General features: G+C 41.9%; 1 protein-coding gene across 1 annotated transcript in view; it reads right to left on the bottom strand.

Moving 5' to 3' along the window:
- LOC101672053 (ribonuclease pancreatic) overlaps window positions 1-22423 on the bottom strand; it is a 126583-nt gene that overhangs the window by 86617 nt on the left and 17543 nt on the right.

Raw genomic sequence — 22423 nt, 5'->3', positions numbered from 1 at the left:
AATTTTTCATTTCTTAGCAGAGCATTAGAAGCATTATTATACAGAAGCCAGAAACAGCTGGGTTAAACACAGATTTTTACTATTTGTTATCCTGTTATGCTGCTTGCTGACTCCCTTATCTATGGTCAGCTGGCCACAGTTTCTTAGTTAGCATAAGCTGGTTATAAAAAGAATGTTAAAACTTATAGGCTATAGTATAGTTCTGACCTGGGGTCCTTCAAGAACAGGAGAATTCAGTAATGGAAAGATAAGAAAAACCCAAATTTAGGCAACTCAAGATAACAAATTAATAGTTAATAGATACAATTTTCTTGTTTGTTTTGACATATTATTCTCCATATTAAACTATCCTCTTGGGGATGCCTGGGTGGCTCAGAGTGTTAAGCCTCTGACCAGCTCAGGTCATGATCTCAGGGTGCTGGCATCGAGCCCCGGGGTCGGACTCTCTGCTCAGCAGGAAGCCTGCTTCCTCCTCTCTTTCTCTCCGCTTGTCTCTCTGCCTACTTGTGATCTCTGTCTCTGTCAAATAAATAAATAAAAATCTTAAAAAAAAATAAACTGCTACATGTCAGCAGATGCCTGACATGTATTTATCTAAGATCTAAGATGTCTCTTAGATAAGTAGCTAAGAGAACATACACAATACAGTGGGCAAGGGCACTGTAATATTAGCACATTTAGTCCCTGCTATCTGTGAGATACATTCTGTTAACACCATTTGGCAGTTGAAAAAAGTGGGTATTCAAATGGTTAAATATCACGCCCAAGATCACAAACCTTGTTAGATGACAATTAGATTTAAACTTGGGCAGTTTAGGGGCCCCTGAGTGGCTAGGTTGGTTGAGGCAGGGACTTCTGATTCAGCTCAAGTCGTCATTGGAGCGTTGTGAGATTGAGTTTCCTGCTTAGCGGGAAATCTGCTTGAGATTCTCTCCTTCCCTCTGCCTCTCCCCCCACCCCTGCTCACGTGCTATATAGATAGATAGATAGATAAATAAATCTTTTTGAAAATAAAAAGAGTAAACAGGCAGTTTTAAGTCTGAGCTTCACCTTTAAACATATACTCTACCGGATATTGTTGGCCCTTGGAATGTAACTTAGCAAGCTAACTGGGAACAATATGCTACATGTCCTGAAGTGTTAAATTAACATGTAGCATTAAAATGAACTCACTGGGCTGTGTGCCCTCTTGATTCTGTTAGCAAACATATTGGTCAACTATGGAATATGTTAACTTTTTGCTATCTGCTGTCTGGATGGGTGAAAGTATTGTTTTTGCTGCAACTGCAAGAGTCCAAATATAATAATTATGGGGTAAAATATGGGGAACTATATCCATCAGAGAGTTAAGTGTCTGATTTGCATTTAGGTTAGTAAGCTTTGATTCTAATAAAGGAGGCTTTGGCTTTATAATCTGAGTGCTCTGGAAGGAGTCTTGTGAGGGGGGAAAGGAAGAGAAAACCGGAGGAGGCAGGAAGAACTTTTAGAGTGGGAATCAAGTTTGAGCTCTGTGAAAGAGGGCGGGAAGTAAAACAGCTTGGATCTGCACAGTTTTAAGAGTTTCAGCCAGGCCAGTGGAGAATCTTTGAGCCCAATGTTAGAGGCATCCTACATTGGGCAGAGACAGGGTTGACTTAGTATCCCTGCTGCACTGACTTTTTGAGGACAGCCCATGGGAAGTGTAGCAGATTCAGTGTGGCAATTGGAGCCATCGTCAATTATGATCCCCATGGCAGGAGATCTGAGGAGTGCATTTTCATAGCTGCCTAGAGCCACACAGATCTACTTTTCCAGACGGGTTCAAGGGACAATTCCTTCAACCTTCATATGGGCCTCTGTTCCTAAAGAGAAACTTAGAAGAAGGAGGTTAATACAGCAAATTATAGCCACTATCACTGCAATTGATCTTAGGGCTGCAACCGGCCCGCATCCACTCCCTCCTTTACTATGAATTCTAATTTCCCCTCACTCTCCACTACATGTCCTCAGGTCTTAGTGGCTTGCCTGGTATTATGACCCAAACCTTCATTCCTGAGGGGTCCAAACCCTTGACAGTCATATCTTTCTCTGGCTGAGATTGCTGAACGCACATATTCACAGTTACAATGGAACATGGAAATTCTAGGAAGCACCAAAATAGATCGCTTGGGTTCTATACAAAATCCTGTCTGGCCTCATTGTGTAAAAGCAGCCCTATATCCTTCCTCTTGCTAATAAGGACTGTTTAACCCTGACAGTCTATTAACTCCATTTTTTATAAAGATTTTATTTATTTATTTTACAGAGAGAGGGCACAAGCAGGGGGAGCATCAAGGGGAGGGAGAAGCATGTCCCCTGCTGAGCAGGAAGCCCCATGCAGGGCTGGATCTCTGGACGCTGAGATCATGATCTGAGCTGAAGGCAGACACCTAATCAACTGAGCCACTCAGGTGCCCCTTTACTTTTTTTTTAAGATTTTTTTTTTTAAAGATTAAGGGTGCATCTGCTCTGGGGACCTGGGCCTTTGGCCCTGAAGAGCCCGGAGTTACAGAGAAGAAAGTACAAAATTTCCCATTTGGTCAGTGGGTGTGGTAAGTGGAGTCACTTCTGTTTCTGCTCTTTGGTTGCTGGAACCGTGTATTTTTCCTATTTGGGACACCGTATCATTTAGAGCTCTCTTGTTCAATAAGCACACTGGATCCTGAAGAATGGTACCCATGCCTCTGAGCTGTTGCTTTAGCTGTGCATTTAGAAAGCCATTCTTTCCCCTCCTCTGCCCTCCCTCCTTTTTCTTCCTCTGTCTCACACTCTCTTTCTCTTGCCCTCTTTCTTTCTCTCCCTTCTGTCCCCCTCCACCTCTCTCCCTTGGAGCTGGAGTGTGCTGTGTCTTTTCTTTTGTTCTGAAGTAAACACCAATCATCTCTTCTCACTAGTCCTCTACTGTCTTCCAGAGGTAAGTGATATTACTGAAGTATCTTCAGCAGCAATTAGGGGAGTTGCTCTGAGCTGTGATTAAATAGAATGTCATAGTTTAGCTAATTCTTGGTTATACCTCTCTGTGACTATCATTTTACTTATCAGTCTAGCAGAGCCGTCTGGTGATGTCCTGCACTATCTTTTCATTTTTGATGTTTGTCTTTTCTCTTTCCCAGATTTGATAAATGATTTGCCCTCACTTGATCTACTGATCCAGGATACAAAAGAGGTCCCAAGCTGTAGTCTTGATGACAAATGTGCAGTGTCCCTGGTTATGATGGGCTCTTAGTGAAGGTAATTAACTGCTGCGACAGAAAGATTTTCTCTTCTCAGTTCAAATATATCCTTCTGAGCTAGTTTGGGAAATACCCATTCCTCATTTCTAAGGCACATGGATCCTGATGTTACTGGTTATCACTTGGATAAATAGGCAACATCCTCTTTCAAGCCTGTCTTCACAGATTTACAGCTCAGTATTTGACATATACTTCATAAGTATCATGAGCAAAGTATGTGGGGAGAGGATTTGGAAAATGCAGGCATATGTCTATTTTCTTCACCACTGTATACACGGAACTTAGCATAGTGCTTGCCACATCAAGGGCACTCAAAAATGTCACTTAAATAAATATTGATGATCTAAAAGTGTATCTCTGTTCTCTTTACATAAGAATAAAATATGAGTAAAAAGGATCAAATACCCTTTGTTTCTTGGTGTCCATAAGGTAGTTTTTATTTTTTCAGTGGAATTTCACAGGCTACTGTTATCTGTATTCCTCTATGGTGGTCCTCTTTTTCTATTTAAGAACTTTCAGAATGCCTTCTCTTCTGTTGTGTTTTAGAAAATTTTCAGAAGGCACTGTTTTTGTATTAGTCCTGCTTATGATGGGACTCTAAGATCTCTATTTCTACAATTAGCTCCCCACCTTCTGCCAAAGAATGTTTCTTCTATTTTTGATTATTGATGCTGTGTCTTGTGTTTTATGTTCATTTTTGGAATCTCAGTATATTTAGGTTGATTGAGAATCAACTGAGATGCATTATCCTCCCAACCACCTTCCCGTAATTAAGGGGAGAATGTCATTATCAATGAGTTACCAAATTCATTCTAATGTTAGATGAATAGGTTCCTGTCATTTGACTGAGCTTTGTAAACTATACTTGGTGCAGTGTAGAAATGGGGAGGTAATAAAGATACTAATAAAGATACCAATATTCCAAAATAGGAATTCAGGTTAATAGGTCCTGTTAATAATTTTGGGAACCAAGTTATATATTCAGCAAGTAGACATTGTGCCTTTCAACTGGCTGGACTTCTTAGTTGTTGGAATGCAATTCAACATGACCCTGGTTGGGTGCCTGGGTGGCTCAGGCAGTTAAGCATTTGCCTTTAGCTCAAGTCATGCCTGGGATCAAGCCCCGTATTGGGTTCCATACTCAGTGGGGAGCTTGCTTCTCCCTCTCCCTTTGTTCCTCTCCCACCCCACCCCCTGTGCCCTCTCACTGTCTCTCAAATAAATAAATAAATAAATCTTAAAAAAAATTACCCAGGTCTCAGGGTGATGGTTGTCCAAGAGAGGTGGATGAGGCTAGGTATTCTCTTAGAGTGTCAGAGACCCATTAGATTGGCCAAGTTGAGAATAGGTTGCTATATATTTCTCTTATGCTTTTCAAGGATTCAGAAGGCCAAGAACTACAAGAAGATATATGTGTTTTATTTTGAATAGTAACTCAAGATTACATGCAAAACTCTTAGGTTCAGGATTTCAAAATGCAGGCAATACTGAGAGAAAATATTTATGACATATGCCCACATATTTGATTAATACAACATTTACATTTATACCTGTCAGTGAGCTAAGCAGGGAGCAAGTGAATGAATGGGGTAGGACAATAGAGAGACATACCAACTTAACAGGAACAATCAGTGTTTCAGTGCCAGGCTGCTGTTGTTGCAAGCCACCTGCAAGGTTTTCTTCCTCATTTTTGCCAAAGGAGGCTGGAGTCACCTCAAAGACTGGGGGTCATGGTCTGCAAAAAACCATATGTAAGTTCTCCCATTAGAAGTGTGAAAAAGTGTAAAAAAGAAAAGAAAACAAAAAAGAGAGAAGGGAAAGAGACTAGTGCTTGATGTTCTGTGTTCAGTGATAGTGTGGCTGCACAGGCATTTACACTAGAACTCTTAGCAGGGACTGGGGGTTACTGCACCAAGGGGTCTGGCCCTAGACTCTCATCCATTCTTCCATAGCCTTCCTCTCAAAAACAACATGTACACATTACTCATTTCAGATATAAACATGTTTTCTTTAAGAAATTTCTCAAGGGTATCCTGGCTGGCTCAGCAGGATAACATGGAACTTTTAATCTTGGGGTTGTGGGTTTGAGCCCCCTGTTGGGTGTAGAGATTACTAAAAAAGTAAAATAAAATAATTTCTCTTAAAAAAGACAAGTTTTAAAACAAGTTTACATAAACGTGGAGGTCGAACTCATGACCCCAAGATCAAGTCACATGCTCCACTGAATGAGCCAGCCAGGCACCCCTGTGATGTAGGAAGCAAAGGCAGGAGAAAAAATATTAAATTTCCTTACTTCTTACAGCCCACTGACATGTCCTTGAAACAGGCAGAGTGACATTCCTCTAGGGACACAACCGCCTTGCTGTTGATACTTTGCTAAGGGCAATCGGCAATCTTAACCCAAACCCCAGGATCATTTAAGTCTAATTTAGCCTATAACAATTCCTTTGGGAACTTCCTTTATCTCTATCCCCCAAGATACATGTTGTCAATCATCCCCCAAGCATATATCCACTGATACACATCTGAAGGGTCTCATGACTAAGGTTTTATTGGACAGTAATAAACAACCTTTCCCCAACAATAGCTAGCTAGCCTCCTTAACGTCCTGGAAACCTTGCTTCCAAAATGCCTTAGAGACTTTCGCTATTCCTGACCCCCTCCCAGCTTGAAAGTATATAATGGGCCACAGCTCATGACCCCAGGGCAGCTCTTTTTGCCCACAGGTCCTGTCCCCATTCTTTAATAAAACCACCTTTTTTGCACCCAAGACTTCTTTCTTGGCCATTGGCTTTGAACCCTAATGTCTTTCCCACATCACCCTTTTTATGAGATTTCTTAAGAACAATGGAATTTTATAATTTACAAGGTGAGGTAAAAGCCATCTGTCAAAACAAGCTCATTTCAGTGGGGAATGGGGCATCTTTTAAAAATACTTAAACAATTCACATGATTTACCATATGTGTCCAATATTAGTTGACTGATGTCCTTCTGATTCATTTCTGTGTATCTTAGAGCTATACACAGTCTTTTCTTCTTACTCACTTTCCATTGTTGAAGAAAAAAAAATTCAACTGAGTAAAATAGAAGATCTTATTGAGACAGGGACACTGAAGGGACCCCATAAAAACTGTTTTCCCCCCTCCTTTTCCTATCTTACAAATGCTTTAGTGTATGTCCTCCTTATGAGGGACAAGGAGTTAATTTCTTTGGAGCCTTCCAGCACAATAGAAAACATCTAGGGAGCCATGGGGCTAGAGTAAACTGGGCAAGGCCACATGTGTGTCTTCCAGACCACTGGTGCTGGAAATCTGGATGCCAAGACCCCCTGGCTTCAGGGAATAAGTAATTTAATAGTTTCAATCTATTCAATGAATGCCATCTTTTAACAGTCAATATGAAATTTCCTGATCTGCACTAGTGCAGTAATATACATGATAAAAACCCTATTGTTCCCCCTACCCCAACATGTCCTCCTGGTTTGATACAATCCTCTCTTTTCCTTAACTTCTTGTCCTACCCTCTATCTTACGGAAACCCTTCATTTTGACAATTCCTAGGAGCTCCCCTCTACTTACTAGATGGGTTGCTTTCTGATTCATGCACTGATTAATAAAGTTACTTAGATATTCAGATTTACTCCATGGAGTTTTCTGTCTTATAATAGCATTCTAAACTGAAACAAAGAACAAGAACTTCCAGGAGAACAGGTCCCCACCCTGGTGATCACACACACTTGAAACAGCTCCAGGGGAAAGGCCACCAGCACTGAGGCAAAACTTCAGACAGGGTTATCAGCTGTCAGGCTGCTCTCCTGTGTGGACAGAATAACCGAATAACTCAGCAATAAGAGAAAGGATAAGTAAGTGCTGGAAATCTAGGATGGAAAACAATGCTGCCACTATAAAATACACCCCCTGAGAAAGCTTATGGGGAGGGGAAAACATTCTCTTGTTATTGGAAAGGGAGGGAAAAAAAGAAGCAGAACATAAAATACTATGTTTCCTATCACACATTTTAGTTTTAAATACAACCAGAAAAAATGTTGGTTGGAAATTTGTGAATATGTTTATCTTTGGCTGGCAAATTACAGCTGATCTGTTTTTGTTTTTCTTTAAGATTTGTGATTTTTCCACGTTTCCCAACATTTACGTATTGAATATGTATTCCTTCTCTAATAAGAAAAAAAATGGAGATGTTATTTATAATGTTGGCTTCTTAAATCAGGCATTCTGAGGTCCTTTCCAGGCTCATCAAATCCTCTTCTTGCTGCAGTGGGGAGTACACACCTAGACTTTTGGATTCCTCCTCCAGGTGGGTGATACTGATAGAGGAATGTTTGGAATCCCAGGGTTGCTCAGAGAATTCTTGACTGATTTTTATGAGTTTCTTTCTCCCTGAGAACACTTCAAGAAAAATGCTTCACCTTCTGGATAATTGCAGTTTTCTCTCTGTTGTTTTTCCGAAGGCTGACTGATAATACATACCATCCAGGGAACTGTACAGAACGTTTTTCTCCAAGATGAACCATAATTGACTTCTGTCTTTATCTCCTGTCATTCTTTCTTATGAAGGCAAAGTTTGGCATCAGGAAGAACATATGAACTTAGGATGAGGACAGATAGGATATCATCAAAAGCTCTGATTTTTAAAAAATTGAATATATTTGACATATAACGTTGTGTAAGTTTAAGATGTACAATGTGCTACCTTGATGTATTTATATGTTGTAATATGATTGCCTTTGTAGCTATATTTAGCACCTTTATCAGATTACCTAATTATCCATTCCTTTTAGTCTTTGGGATAATTACATTTTAGTTTCTTAGTAAGTTGGATAATGTAGTATAGTATTTTGTTATCTATATTCATTATACTTTGAGTTAGATCTCGAGGACTTATTTACTACTCATTGTAAGTTTATACTCTTAAACTACATCAGTCTTATCCCCTCACCCTCTGTCCCCTGGTGTTACAGGATTTTTTTCCAACGCCAGAGGTTCTCGGTCATGCAGCTTTGAAGAATAGGGAGGTAGGCCAGACAGAGTGGTGGGCAGCAGAGCCAGGTTTGTTGAAGGATAGCTAAGTGATAGTACTAAGCTCCTGAGGAGGGAGGGGACCTGAGAGAGATGCCACCAGAGTTTCTAAGTCTCGAGACTTTTGTGAACTGGTCGGCAGCTGTTTTAATCTGATTGACCCTCCCTGAGCCTGTCCTCCCATCAGGTTTTTGTCTCATGGGAAAGGGTGGCGGCCTCCTTCCAGGGGGGGTGTAAAATCCTTTTAAGAGTGGTTCCCCCAGAGGTGTGGGCCTTTACCCCTGTCTGCCTGCTTTCCAACTCTCCTTCATCACTGGTAACCACCATTTCACTCTTTTTTTTTTCTTTTTAATTTGACTCTTTTAGATTCCACTTGTAAGTGATATCATCTAATATTTGTCTTTTTCTGTCTGACTTATCTCGCTTAGCATAATGTGCTCAAGGTCCATCCCTGTTGTTGCAAATGTCAGGATATCTTTCTTCCTCATGGCTGAATAATCCACTGTGTGGATATATTTTTTTAACACATTCGCCCGAATATGGGCATTTAGGCTACCTTTATATCCTAACGCCCTGATATTTTTAAGCTGAGGCAAAACATGAGGAAAAGGTAAAGAACTCCAAAGAGCATCAGTCCTGACCAGCAAGAGGTGCTGTTGTGAGGGGCACTTGGCTGGTTCAGTCCATAGATGCTGAGACTTTTGTTCTCAGGGTTACAAATTCAAGCCCCATATTGTGTGTGAAGCCTAGTTAAGAAAACAAAAACAGAGGTGTTGTTATGCATTATGGAAGGGAAGGCAGGTCTTCTCAGCACATTGCCTACACAGAAAACACTATTAGCAAGGTAATCTTCAGAACTGGGAGGAGTTGATATTTACATGTTCCCACATGAATGTGTGTGTGTATCTGCTGGGAGCTGATGTGTGAAGTGGGTGGTGACTGTGTGTCTCTCTCCTATAGTTGTGTCAGCACAAGAAACCCAAGAGTTAGGAAGAGGGAGAGATGCTCTCTGTGGGGAGCAAGGCAGAGGGGGTTTGCTGTCCCAGATTGACCTCTTTACTGTGCTAATCCCAGGCAGTCCTGGCTAGCCCATGGGGGTGCAGCGCCCTCCTGTGGTTCTCATGGTTCTTCCTAACTTTCTCCAGGTCCTGCTTCCCTTCCTTCCTAAGTTACTCCTGACTCTGGCTTCCAGTTGCCATGGCCCAGCCACCTTAGCTCTTGCTCCTGTCCATGGTTCTCATGCCCATTTGCATTCCATCCTTCTCAGGGCAGACTCACTTGAAGTCACATTCATCTGCTCCCTTATAGCCCTCTCAGACTCCTGGCTGGGGATTCAGAGCTTTGGAAAATGCTCTGATTGGTCCTTTTAAAATTTGATCCTGATTTTTAAAAAAGCTTATTTATGTATTTGAAAGAGAGAGACAGAGGGAAAGCATGAGCAGGGGGAAGGGGTGGAGGGAGAGGGAGAAGGGGAGAGGGAGAAGCAGACTCCCCACCAAGCAGGGAGCCCTACCCCAGGACCCTGAGATCATGACCCAAGCCAAAGACAGACGCTTAACCAACTGAGCCACCCAGGCGCCCTGACCCTGAGGTTCTAAGGAGCCATTCTCTAGCTTTATTCCCGCTCTTGCAACGATATGGTTCAAACTGAAGATGGTTCCTGCTGGGGTTGGTAAGTTGTTGGGAGAGGAAAGCAAGTGTTCGTGAAGGAGAGAAAGCACTGATGGCTGAAGGCAGAGGTGGCTGAAGGTGAATGTAAGGGCTCCCGGGATGGGAGGAGGCAAAAAGTGCAGGACTCACCCGTGCTTGAAATCTCCCACCCTCTGCTCATTTCCCTCTGACGCTGATAGCATAGGTGACCCAGAAACATCTGAAGAGCCCCAGAGTCTGATGTCCTTCTCCTCAAGTCTCCTTTCTGTTGTCCTACAAATCCTCTGTCCCTGACATAGCTAATGTCCGTATAATTGTATCCCTTCCACTTCACCCCCCCCAAAGTCCTGGGGTGACCACTGCGGTGGACGGCAGCAGAGAGTGGATGGCATGCAGGATGTCTTCCGTTTGAAGGAAGGAAGGCAGACAGATTGGCCTTCTAAAGACAAAGCTGAAAATTCATTTTTTGCCTTTGTTTCAGCAAAATCACTGTTGCCACAGTCTAGGCTTTTACACAGTTTATATTCTTCTTATGACAGCAATGGATATGTCAAAGTAGCTAATTTTTTTGGATCATTGTAAGTTATTAATTTTTAAAAATTAATTTCCATTTGAAGATTTTTTTTTCTGTTAAAAGGTTATGGGAATGTATTATCAGTACTGTTCTTACTTAGAGCAATATTCGGGGCGCTTATGTGGCTCAGTTGTTTAAGCATCAAACTCTTGATTTGGGCTCAGGTCATGATCTCAGGGTCATGAGACTGAGCCCTACATTGGGCTCTGTGGTCAGCATGGAGCCTGCTTAAGATTCTCTCTCCCTGCTTCACTCTCCCTCTCCCCTGTGCCCCTCCCACTGCATGCTTTCTCTCTGTCTCTCTCTTTCTCAAATAAATAAGCTTTCATAAGAAAATAAAACAGGGGCACCTGGGTGACTCAGTGGGTTAAGCCTCTGCCTTTGGCTCAGGTCATGATCTCAGGGTCCTGGGATCGAGCCCCGCATCAGGCTCTCTGCTCAGAGGGGAGCCTGCTTCCCCCTCTCTCTGCCTGCCTCTTTGCCTACTTGTGATCTCCTTCTCTGTCAAATAAATAAATAAAATCTTAAAAAAGGAAAGAACATAAAACAATATTTAGATTTAGAAATGAGTTGTGAGTTTTACATATGTTCTAACACTGAAATGGGGTTGCATATGTTAAGATTATCACAGTAAATGTTATGGATTATTTTCATTTTATTATATAAAGTTCTGTAACTTCTATTGCTATTTTTGCCACTTCTTAAAACAATATGTAGATATATAGTGTTTTGTAAAGAATTAGTATGAAGTGTTACCATACATATGTACAAATTTAAGGGTAAAGAAATTGAATATTGCCAAACATGCTTCAGCTGTCATGTACAACTGTCAGGGGGGATTGTGCTAATTTGTGAGTACTTTCAAAACTGTGCATTGGAACACGAAGGGAGAGAAGGAAAGAGATGCTTGGCATCGTGATACATCACAATATAAAAATGCACTGCAGTCATGCCATCTGAAAGGAAGAATTTGACAAGTCAGCCTTTTGTTTTACTGACGGGCTTCTGTGGCTCAGATCCTTCCAGTACTTGGAAGCAGGCCTGTCTCCTATCCTGGCAGAGACACAATCTGTAAGCGGTCTCGTCACTCAGGCATAGTTCCCTTAAAAGGAACTTGCTTTTACCTCTTGTAAAAGCAAGAGCTGTGGAGAACTATTTCCCTTGGATTAGAGCTGTGTCAGGCATGAAAGCAGAGGTTTAGGATTCTTGGTTGCCCTGGATGTCAAGTCACAGAGGCACCTCTGTGTTCCTTAATATATTTATTTTTAAAAGAACTTTTAAAAGATTTATTTATTTATTTATTTGACAGAGAGAGATCACAAGTAGGCAGAGAGGCAGGCAGAGAGAGAGAGGAGGAAGCAGGCTCCCCTCTGAGCACAGAGAGCCCAATGTGGGACTCGATCCCAGGACCTGAGCTGAAGGCAGAGGCTTAATCCACTGAGCTACCCAGGCGCCCCTTAATGTATTTATTATGTTGTATGTTTGTGTTAGTTCCCCGTTGGCCTTTTTTATGTGTGAGGCCCAACTACCCTTGGTCTAGGGTAGTTCTGGCTGTATCTTCAGCACTTTGGCCAAGTCAAGTACATAGCAATAGGTGATTCCTAATAATATCTGATCAAATATTTTTTGAGTCAGGACAACAAGCTCCTGAAAGAGATGTGTTGCTGGCTTTCTGAATGTCCCATAGTTAGTGAATTTTAAGCAAAGAAGAGTTTTATTGTTGTTGTCGTTTTAAGAAGAGTGTCTTTAGGTACAGATAAGAGGGAGAAAGCCTTCAGAGCAGAAGTTTAGAATTGTTGGCCAAAAAGAGATTAGTTTAGAAATGTTCTACGGGGACACCTGGGTGGCTCAGTCTGTTAAGTGTCTGTGTTTGGCTTAGATCAGGATCCCAGGACTCTGGGATTAAGTTCCACATCAGACTCCTTGCTGAGCAGAGAGTTTGCTTCTCCCTCTCCCCCTACTTGTGCTCTCTTTCTCTGACAAATAAATACGATCTTAAAAAAAAAAAAAGAAGAAGAAGAAGAAGACGTGTTCTCCAAGCAGAGTACAAAACCAGACATATTCTTGAGTTGGCTTTGTATGGACATTAGGAGAGTTGTTTCTGTTTGAGCCACAAAGGCTGGGCCTGGAGTTCAGGCTAAAAGAACGCTACTGCTTCAGAGATGAAGAGACAAAATGGCTCTGGGCTAAAATGGGCCTGGCAGTACAGAACTTTTAAATAAACTGGAGTAGGCCTCCCTAGTGGGTGAGATTGTGCCAAACCAAGTTGTGTGGCATGAGATAGTATCTATAAATCTTCACTAATGCTATCTAGGGAAGCACTGACTGTGAAAAGTCATTGTTGCTGTGGAAAAATAATATCTGCTCTTTATATAACTGTCAATCAAAGGAAACAGGGAGTTCCCTACCAGGGAGGTGTAAGGCTAGGACAGAACCTCAGACTACACTTTCTGCAGAAAAGGATTTTGTCGCTCAAATTTGTATCACAACAATTAGTCAGGTGACCACAAAGCTGGCTAAGACATTCTTAGTGTGGACATGTCCTTGAGCTACACTCTATCTGTACCTCTTACCACCTACTTCTGTTTTCCCTTTCCATCTAGAGGTTTAAGGGGAGATATTCTAGAGAACAGACATGGCAAGTTTTAAAGAATGAAATGAAGGGCCATTTTCACAGCTGTGCACTTTTCCAGAAAATTTAGGGACCTGCTGAAAACTATCAGACTATATTTCTTACCTATAGCTCCTCCTAAGAAAAGAATCTGTAATGCAAGTTCATAGATACCTTCATTTGTCAGAGCTTCTGAAGGATAAGTGACATATTTAGTGCCATACCTAGAAGGTGACACAACGCTGCAATGGACAACCAACTGTTACCTCAGCTTCTGAAAACTCAAGATCACCAAGTGCGTGGTCTCCTAGGGATCCTGGTGCCCTGACCTTCCGGTTCTAAGATCTGAGCCCTGGTTGGTTTGCCTCCTGTGGTCCTTCCCCTCCTTCCTTCCCCAGAAGCTACACCCTTCACTGACCCCAGCCTGACAGCTATGCTCTCTCAGGCTCCTCATGTGCAGGAGGTGGGGTGAGGAAACATGGGTGGACAACGGGAGAAGGGCCACTCTGTCTCCTCTGTGGGTGATTGCCCTTCTGGCCAGACAGGCCCTCCTAGGCTGACACTTGCTTTTCTTTCAAGTTTCCTTAGTCCCCCTGCCCCTCGGGGGAATCTTCACTGGGTGCAGAGTGTGAGGGTTGGGAGTGGGGGAAGCATCTGCTGCGGGAAGCCTTGATCCCACCCTAACGTGATGTTCTCTGAGTCTCGAGTCTACTTTGTTCCCGAGCTGCTCTAATAAAACGCCCACAGGCTAGGACTCTAATCCTGGCTGGGAGCTTCTCTGTTCTGTGGCCTCTGCACTCTCTCTCCCGCTCCTGTCCGGGTTGGTCCGCCAGGGGGCGCTCTGTAGCCCACTTCCCGGGAGCCAAGAGGGCAACTTTTGGCCCTGCTTTGCTAAAACTGCCGCCAGCTTTATCTCTTAAAAGAATTTTTGAAAAAATGTTCATCATCATTAGCCCTCAGGGAGGTTCAAATTAAAACCACATTGAGATATCACCTTACACCAGTTAGAATGGCCAAAATTAACAAAACAGGAAACAACATGTGTTGGAGAAGATGTGGAGAAAGGGGAACCCTCTTCCACTGTTGGTGGGAATGCAAGTTGGTGCATCCTCTTTGGAGAACAGTGTGGAGATTCCTCAAGAAATTAAAAATAGAGCTTCCTTATGACCCTGCAATTGCACTCCTGGGTATTTACCCCAAGGATACAGATGTCGTGAAAAGAAGGGCCATCTGTACCCCAATGTTTATAGCAGCAATGGCCACGGTCACAAAACTATGGAAAGAACCAAGATGCCCTTCAATGGACGAATGGATAAGAAAGATGTGGTCCATATACACTATGGAGTATTATGCCTCCATCAGAAAGGATGAATACCCAAGTTTTGTAGCAACGTGGATGGGACTGGAAGAGATTATGCTGAGTGAAATAAGTCAAGCAGAGAGAGTCAATTATCCTATGGTTTCACTTATTTGTGGTGCATAACAAATATCATGGAGGACAAAGGGGTGTTAGAGAGGAGAAGGGAGTTGGGGTAAATTGGAAGGGGAGGTGAATCACGAGAGACTATGGGCTCTGAAAACCAGTCTGAGGGTTTTGAAGTGGCGGGGGGTGGGAGGTTGGGGTACCAGGTGGTGGGTATTATAGAGGGCACGGATTGCATGGAGCACTGGGTGTGGTACAAAAATAATGAATACTGTTTTTTTGAAAATAAATAAATTGGAAAAAAAATAAGAGACTTTTTGAGCCCTGCAGAGAATCGGGGAGAAATAGACACATAGGATTTAAATATCTGAAAGCAAATCGGCTTCCAAAGCACAGGTTTTAACCCTTCTCCTGTGCACCGGCCCCAAGCTCTGTCTCAGTCACAGTTTTCCAAAGAGAGAAGGGCAGCAACAGACACATCCAAAGAGCATCCATTGTGTGCCATGAGCCTGTAACAGTAGAGTGAGGATGGAGGAGGACCAGGGTTGGGGAGAGAGTATCAGCAGAGTTCCTGTCTGTTCCAGGCCCAAGTTTCTTCTTCTGAAAGCAGCAAGCATTCAGTTTCCTTTTCACAGTCTACATAATATACAAGCCTGTTCATATATATAAACTTATCAGTATGTATTCAGGTTTGTGTGTGTTTGTATGTGTCTCCTCCATTCTGCTCCAGGGATAGTAGCACCCTATACACAGTGTTCTGCACCTTATCTTTGGGTCACAAACATAGTTAGGAAGGGATGTACCTTACACTTGTTGGTGACTGCATGATAGTCTATTCTGTTCTATAGTGTTCTATAGCTACTTAATCATTTCCTTAATCAATCTGTTATTCACGGTGTACACTTTGTTCTAATCTTTTGCAACTGTAAACAAGCTGGAACATATGTCCTGGGACAAAATAACAACAAGCCCTGTGTATTCAGCTATTGACAGGCTCACTCTTATGCCCTGTCAGTGTTCCTAGGGTCTGGCCTAGGTTTCTGCACAGTGTGGGTCAGAGGGAGATGTGGGTTGACCACACCAAATCTTCCGGATGCTTGTGGGTGTCACTGGCCCCAAAGAATACTAGGAAAGTATTAGTTTTCAGAATATAACAACATGACCAGAGAAATGTTTTCCTTGAAATTGAGAGCCCAGTAACATCTCTGCACATAGAAGTCAACATTATTGTTTTAACATTCTGGTCTTTTAATACTGGAAAGAGTGAAAGCAATACCTGTTTATATGTGTTAGATAAATTTAGACACGAGTAAAGTCGACTAATTTAGTTTCTGATCACCTATAGAAAATTTTAAGCCAAACTACAAGCACTCATTTTTAAACAATTTCTATGTAGTAAGCACTTTACTTAAATTGACTCATTTCACCCTCAAAACATCCCACAAGATAGATACTACAATCCTCATTTTAAGATTTCTTCATTTAGTCGAGAGAGAGAGAGAGTGCGAGTAGCTCACAAGCGGGGGGAGGGGCAGAGAATCTGAAGGAGAATCCCAGCTGAGTTTGGAGCCCCAGGCAGGGCTTGATTTCAGGACCCTGAGATCATGACCTGAGCTGAAACCAAGACTCGGTCACCTAACTGCACTATCCAGGTGCCCCTATTATCCTCATTTTAAGGATGAGCAAGCAGAGACCCATATAGTTAATAGATAGTAGTGACAGAACTAAGAGTGTCTCCCCAAATCACAGAGTGTTCCCATTTATTCTGGGCTGCTTCTTAAAGAGATATGGGGTGCAATATATCTTTAGGGTAAATCCTTTCTTTCTTCTTGTCTCTGTTTCTTCATCTCTAAAATAGGGACAGTCATCCAGGATCACTTATCTGTATTATCAGGTTTATTTTCTAGGTAATAATGTTGTTTCCATAATGAAATACGCATTCTAAATGTGAGAGATGGAGAGAATCTTCATTCTGGTGGTTCTCACCCTTTACAACCCCAAGGATCCCTATCATTAATCCTGCCTGTGAAACACATACTTTTTAAATTTTTTATTTTTAAAAGATTTTATTTATTTATTTAGAAAAAGAGAGTGAGCGAGCAACAGAGAGAGAGAGAGAGACAGTGAGAGAGAGCACAAGCTGGGGGAAGGGGAGAGGGAGAAGCAAACTCCCTGCTGAGCATGGAGCCCAGTATAGGACTTGACCCCAGGACCTGGGATCATGATATGAGCCTATGGTAGACAGACACTTAACTGACTGAGCTATCCAACACCCAAAACACATGTTTTTAGAACGTACTAAGTAAACTGGTATTTTTATTTTGGGCCATTAATTTGATCACATGCATATATAGTTGTCAAGTGGTACTTCTCATTACCTGATATAAATGGTACTATCTCTACAAAAATGCTTTACATTCAAAGACTTTGTTAGCGCATCCTATTCATCTGTAATGTGAGTAAATGTGTTTTCGTTAGGGTTTTGGGTATATTAGGTAATATACTGGTTTTATCAGGTGTAGCATACATAGGCAAAAACATACATAGTTTTACACTGCCTCCTGAATTCATATCTTCCGTACGGCTCCTTCTCTGCCCACCACTCCCTGAGGCTAAAGATACAAACATGGTTTTCCAGTATTAGGCTATTGTCCAAGGCAAGGGGAGGAGGATGTTAATTGGAGCTGAGCTTTCAACCCAAACATAAAGGTTTGGTCACTCAATCAATGACTTTTCCTAGAGATGCAGAAGGGCAGCTATTGCATTAAGGAGTGAAATAAGATAGGATTCCAGGAGAATTTTTTTTTGAGTGTGTACTAAGATGCCTAAGAAGACTTTATTTTATTTTTTAAAAGATTTCTTTATTTTAGAGAGAGAACGTGTGCATGCATATGCACGTGTGAGCTATTGAGAGCAGGAAGCACGGAGAGAATCTTCTAGTAGACTCCCCAATGAGCAGTGAGACTGTTATGGGGCTTGTTCCCACAAACCATGAGATAATGATCTGAGCTGAAACCAAGAGTCTCACACTTAACTGGCTGAGTTACCCAAGCACCCCATGAAGACTTTAAACCTATGTGGTTATCACTAGTATATAATCCTTGTGTTCCTCTGATTCATAAAGGATCCCATATTAAGTGATTCTTTCCTTTTCTTTTGCATTTGGGAAATTGAAGAATTTGAAGGCATTGGAAGTATTTTTGTTGCCCTGCCCTCAAGAAAGAAGAAAAACAACTGTCTTTATAGAACCCTTCATTACTGGAGACCCCATAGGGGGAGAGAGGCTCTGGAGGTTGAGAGATCCTGAGGAGAAGACCTCTGTTGTCCAGCCACTCCAGTGAGGGGACTAGTCTAGCCTTCAGCATTTCTTCTGCTTGGTGCAAAAGCCCTGTTTTGACTGGAATATCAGATAGTCCAGAATGGCTGCCAAAAAGAGCTAGCACACTGCTTCATTTGGAGATGGAGACTGCAGTGATAATAGAACCCCTCATACCACCTGAATTGGTAGGTCTTGGAGAGCTCTGAATGGTTGGGGTTGTGGTAGGATATGCTTTTCCTGTGTTGGAGATTATTACAGGATAGCCTCCCCAGTCTATCTCATTACATATATGACCTTGTATAATCCTCTCTCACACTGACCCTGGGCTGCTTTGACTAATGGAAGGTGACCACATACAGCTTCTGTGTTCACTCTTTTGGAGCTCTGAGTATAATATAAAGAGATTCAGCTGTCCTTATCTAGATATTCATGTGGGGAGATGGGTCCTGGAGGGTCAGTGAACACCAAGAGAGAAAGACCCGATGTACAGTCATCTCATCTGGGGGACTCAATATGTGAGTGCAATAATCTTTTTTAAAAATTTTATTTATTTGACAGAGATCATGAGTAGGCAGAGAGGCAGGAAGAGAGAGGGGGAAGCAGGCTCCCTGCTGAGCAAAGAGCCCAATGTGGGACTCGATCCCAGGACTCTGAGATCATGATCTGAGCCAAAGGCAGAGGCTTAACCCACTGAGCCACCCAGGCACCCCTTGAGTGAAATAATCTTAAATGATAACCTTAAGAGCCAGTCCAGCTGAAACCAAGTTGTCCAGAGTTGAGCTAACCTAGCTGGGTTCAGCCAATTTACCTAATAATGAAAATAAACAAGCAATTGCTGTTTTAAGTCATAGTAAATCTTTGTCTATATGTATATAGGACATTTGTGTGTTTGTGTATGTGTGTGTGTGTAAGCCTGACACAACGTAAGTATTTAGAAGTGCTAGTGGTTTCTTTCTTTGTTTCTTTGCCTTCTTAGATAGCCATAGGGTAGGTAACTGGAGAAGGACGTTGAAGGGGTCCAAGCTAAATATCACACCACTCACCATCTGGGACATCCTCCTACAGTTAAAGATATTTTTACCTCTTGCTTTCCATTGGGCTAGCGGTAGTTGAGAGCAAGAAGAGAAACTCTTCCTCCTTTAGAGATATCTGAGGTTGTCTTGGGAAATCTCAAAAAGAATGAGCGTTATGTAAAGGACTCTAAGTTTCTAGAATCTTGCATTTGTTCATATGTGTGCTGTTTTCTACACACCTGTCATTTATATTCCCAGTATTGTATTTCATTATGTAGAATGGGAATTTTAATCTTTATTTATAAACCAGCTATTTGTGGACTGTGCACTCTATTTCTGAAACTGTTAATCACAGGGTATATTAGGATACATAATCCCCAAGTAGCTTATGGGAAATTAGAGAAACCAAATATGTGATAGAAGTAATAACACTTGTATGAACGTGGTATGGGAGCTTAGGAGAAGGAGGAAATTATTTTTTCCCTGTTGGATTCAGGAAGGCTTGCAAGAGGGAGCTCCATCTGAGCAGAGCCATGAGGATGAGCAAGGGGTTTGCTGGGTAATAGGGAAAAGATGGGCATTCTTGACACATGGATTGGTGTGGGAAAAGGCACAAAGGTGGGGAAGGTCTAACTGCTAAGAGATAGATGATAAATTTATTCTAGGTGAGAAAAATTGGAATTAAAGTCTTAAACTGGTGTAATACCATCTTCCAACAAAATTAACCTATATAGTGTTTTACTATCTTTCTCTATTCTTATCTGAAAATGCAATCATGTTACTGTTGATGTTCTTCTAAAATATGGACACAAATTTTGACCTGGACAGGACTGAATGCAGAGCTAGGAGCACTCTGCTTTGTCAAATTCCTTGATTCCTCTGATTGTTAAGCAAGTTTATTCATATACATGGTATGTGAAGCATTTCTATAGGTGATGAGGATGTAAAAATGAATTAAGTAAAGTACAATGCTGTCATGCGTATAATCTCCTTAATGCTTATAGTCATGATTCTACACTCCACAACACCTGAGTGTTTGTGAGGCAGAACTCACACACTGCAGAAACAGTGGGTATAGCTGGCTCAAGAGCCGCTCTGATTGGCTTATCCAGTGGGTTTTTTGTTTTTGCTTGTTATTTTTAAAATAGGGGTTTTAAAGTTAGTCATAACTTAACCAGATGGTAATTTTCACATAGAAAATTTAGATTTTGGCTTGCCTTAAAGCAGGCAAATGTAGGGCCACCATCACCTCAATGTAACTATCAGCTAGAGACTCTTTCTAAAACTGAGACAGATTCAGCTTTTAAAGTGCTACTTTACTCTTGAAATCAGAGGAAACAGAAATAAATGGGTCACAAAACTTAGTTCTTTTATTGACTCCATGAAAAATATGAAGAACAGCTCTACTGAGGCAACTAGAAACATTTCCACAATCATGAGATTATAAAGCCTGCTTGGTTTTGAACAGAACTGGATAAACATGACCAACTCTTTGACCTTGGCCTCTTTTTTCTTTTTTCTTTTTTTAAAGATTTTATTTACGTATTTGTCAGAGAGAGAGAGCGAGTGAGCAAGTGCACAAGCAGGGGGAGTGGCAGGCAGAGGGAGAAGCAGGCTCCCCACCAATCAGGGAACCCAATGTAGGGCTCCATCCCAGAACCCTGAGGTCATGACCTGAGCAGAAAGAAGATGCTTAACTGACTGAGCCATCCAGGCTTCCCCGGGTTCCATGTCTTTCCATATTGTTCTTGGGTCTTTCATTCTTCGTGAAAATGTTTTCCAGGTAAAGTTTTTTGAGTTGAAACTTGAGATAAAACTGTTTGTAGAAGGATGAAATGGTTTGAACGACTGGTAGGAATTGAGATGACTGATGTAAGGCAGGACACAAACATTTAAAGCATGAATTGTCATGTGTTTATTTCAGTGTGAATGAATAGTCAATATCGTAAATCACTGGCTTCATATGTATTATTGTTTAGAATCAAGCTGTGTGAAAACATGAGTTGATGAGAACGGAAATGTTAATTAACAATACAGAAGGAATGGAGTCATGGTGTAGGTTGCCTGACGTCTGGGAAATTCTGAGATGAACACGCTTACCTGGGTGGACGTCCTAATTATCTGGCTTCTCAGTTTGAACTTGTTTCCCAACAATGTTTTCCAAGAATAGTCATTACTGCTGATATATTTAGCAGTTGGGTCTTTCCCTTTGATGGCTTTTCTGGGGAATTGTAGGCCCCTTAACTGTTAAGATACTTTCTTCGTTCAAAGCCAGGGTTTTCCTTCATGGAGCATCATGCCCTACTCTCTCCTACTTGCCTTATATCCTTCCCTTAAGAGGGACTAGCTTGGTTGTCTGATAAAGTGTGCAGGCTTTTTAAAAAGACAGCTTGGAGTTTGATTCACAGCCTTGCTATTCACCTACCGCACTGCGACCTCAGACAAGGTGATTGTCTTCCCTTTTCTGCCAGGGAAACAGTAAAATTCTTTCCAGAGGGTGCCTGGGTGGCTCAGTGGGTTAAGCCACTGCCTTCGGCTAAGGTCATGATCTCAGGGTCCTGGGATTGAGTCCCGCATCGGGCTCTGTGCTCAGCAGGGAACCTGCTTCCCTTGTCTCTCTCTGCCTGCCTCTCTGTCTATTTGTGATCTCTCTCTGTCAAATAAATAAATAAAATCTTAAAAAAAAAATTCTTTCCAGATACACAGAAATACTAAGTCTGATGGTGGGTTACTCTAGATCCTGAGCACAGGTAAAAACACAAGGAAGTGTAGAGAGGGCTACCTACCAGACAGTATTGTGAGCCTTAATCCCAATTGCCCAGTCTGAAACAGGTTCACCAAAGATGTGGTGGTTTCCTGGTTTATTTAGAACACTCCCACAAGCCATTTAAATCACGAGTGATACTGAGATATTTTAGGCTGTATAGCACCCATCCATCAAAGCTTAATGAATTAAACTCTTGCTTTCTTATTAGACCCGAGGTTGAACTACTGGAGCTAGCCAAGGATGGGAGCTACTTCACTGATGTTTGTGGACCGACTGAGCGGTATCCTCCAGGACATTAGCCAATGACCATCAGTCTCAGTGGTGTAAGATCACCCTGTAGTTCTGTGTTGAACTTTTCCCTTGCTCAACTGAAAAACGGCTCCAAGGGAGAGGGATTTGCATGTTATTTTCCATGTAATACTTAATGTTTTTCTTGATAATATTAAAGCAATGAAAACAAAACAACAATAATAAATATACATGTTGCATTAGTGAGGTTTCTCCAGGGAAGCAGAGCCGAGAGGCTATACATAAGGATTTATTATAAGGAATTGGCTCATGCAGTTATGAAGGCTGGCAAGTTCCAGGATTTCTAAGGTGAGGCAGCAAGCTGGGGATGCAGGAGAGCTGATGGTGTGGTTCCAGTCTGAAGGCAGGCAGGCTTGAGACCCAGGAAAAGCTGATGTTCAGTGCAGGTCAGAAGGCAGAAAAGAGCCGTTGTCCCAGTTGAAGGCCATCAAGCAAGAGAATTCTCTTTCATTGGGGGAAAGGGTTACCA

This window comes from Mustela putorius, unplaced genomic scaffold (assembly GCF_011764305.1).
Source record: "Mustela putorius furo isolate JIRA1106 unplaced genomic scaffold, ASM1176430v1.1 tig00537269_pilon_pilon_pilon, whole genome shotgun sequence".
NCBI classification, from domain to species: domain Eukaryota; kingdom Metazoa; phylum Chordata; class Mammalia; order Carnivora; family Mustelidae; genus Mustela; species Mustela putorius.
The sequence above is the reverse complement of the archived record's forward strand: the minus strand, read 5'-3'. Positions and strand labels throughout refer to the sequence as shown.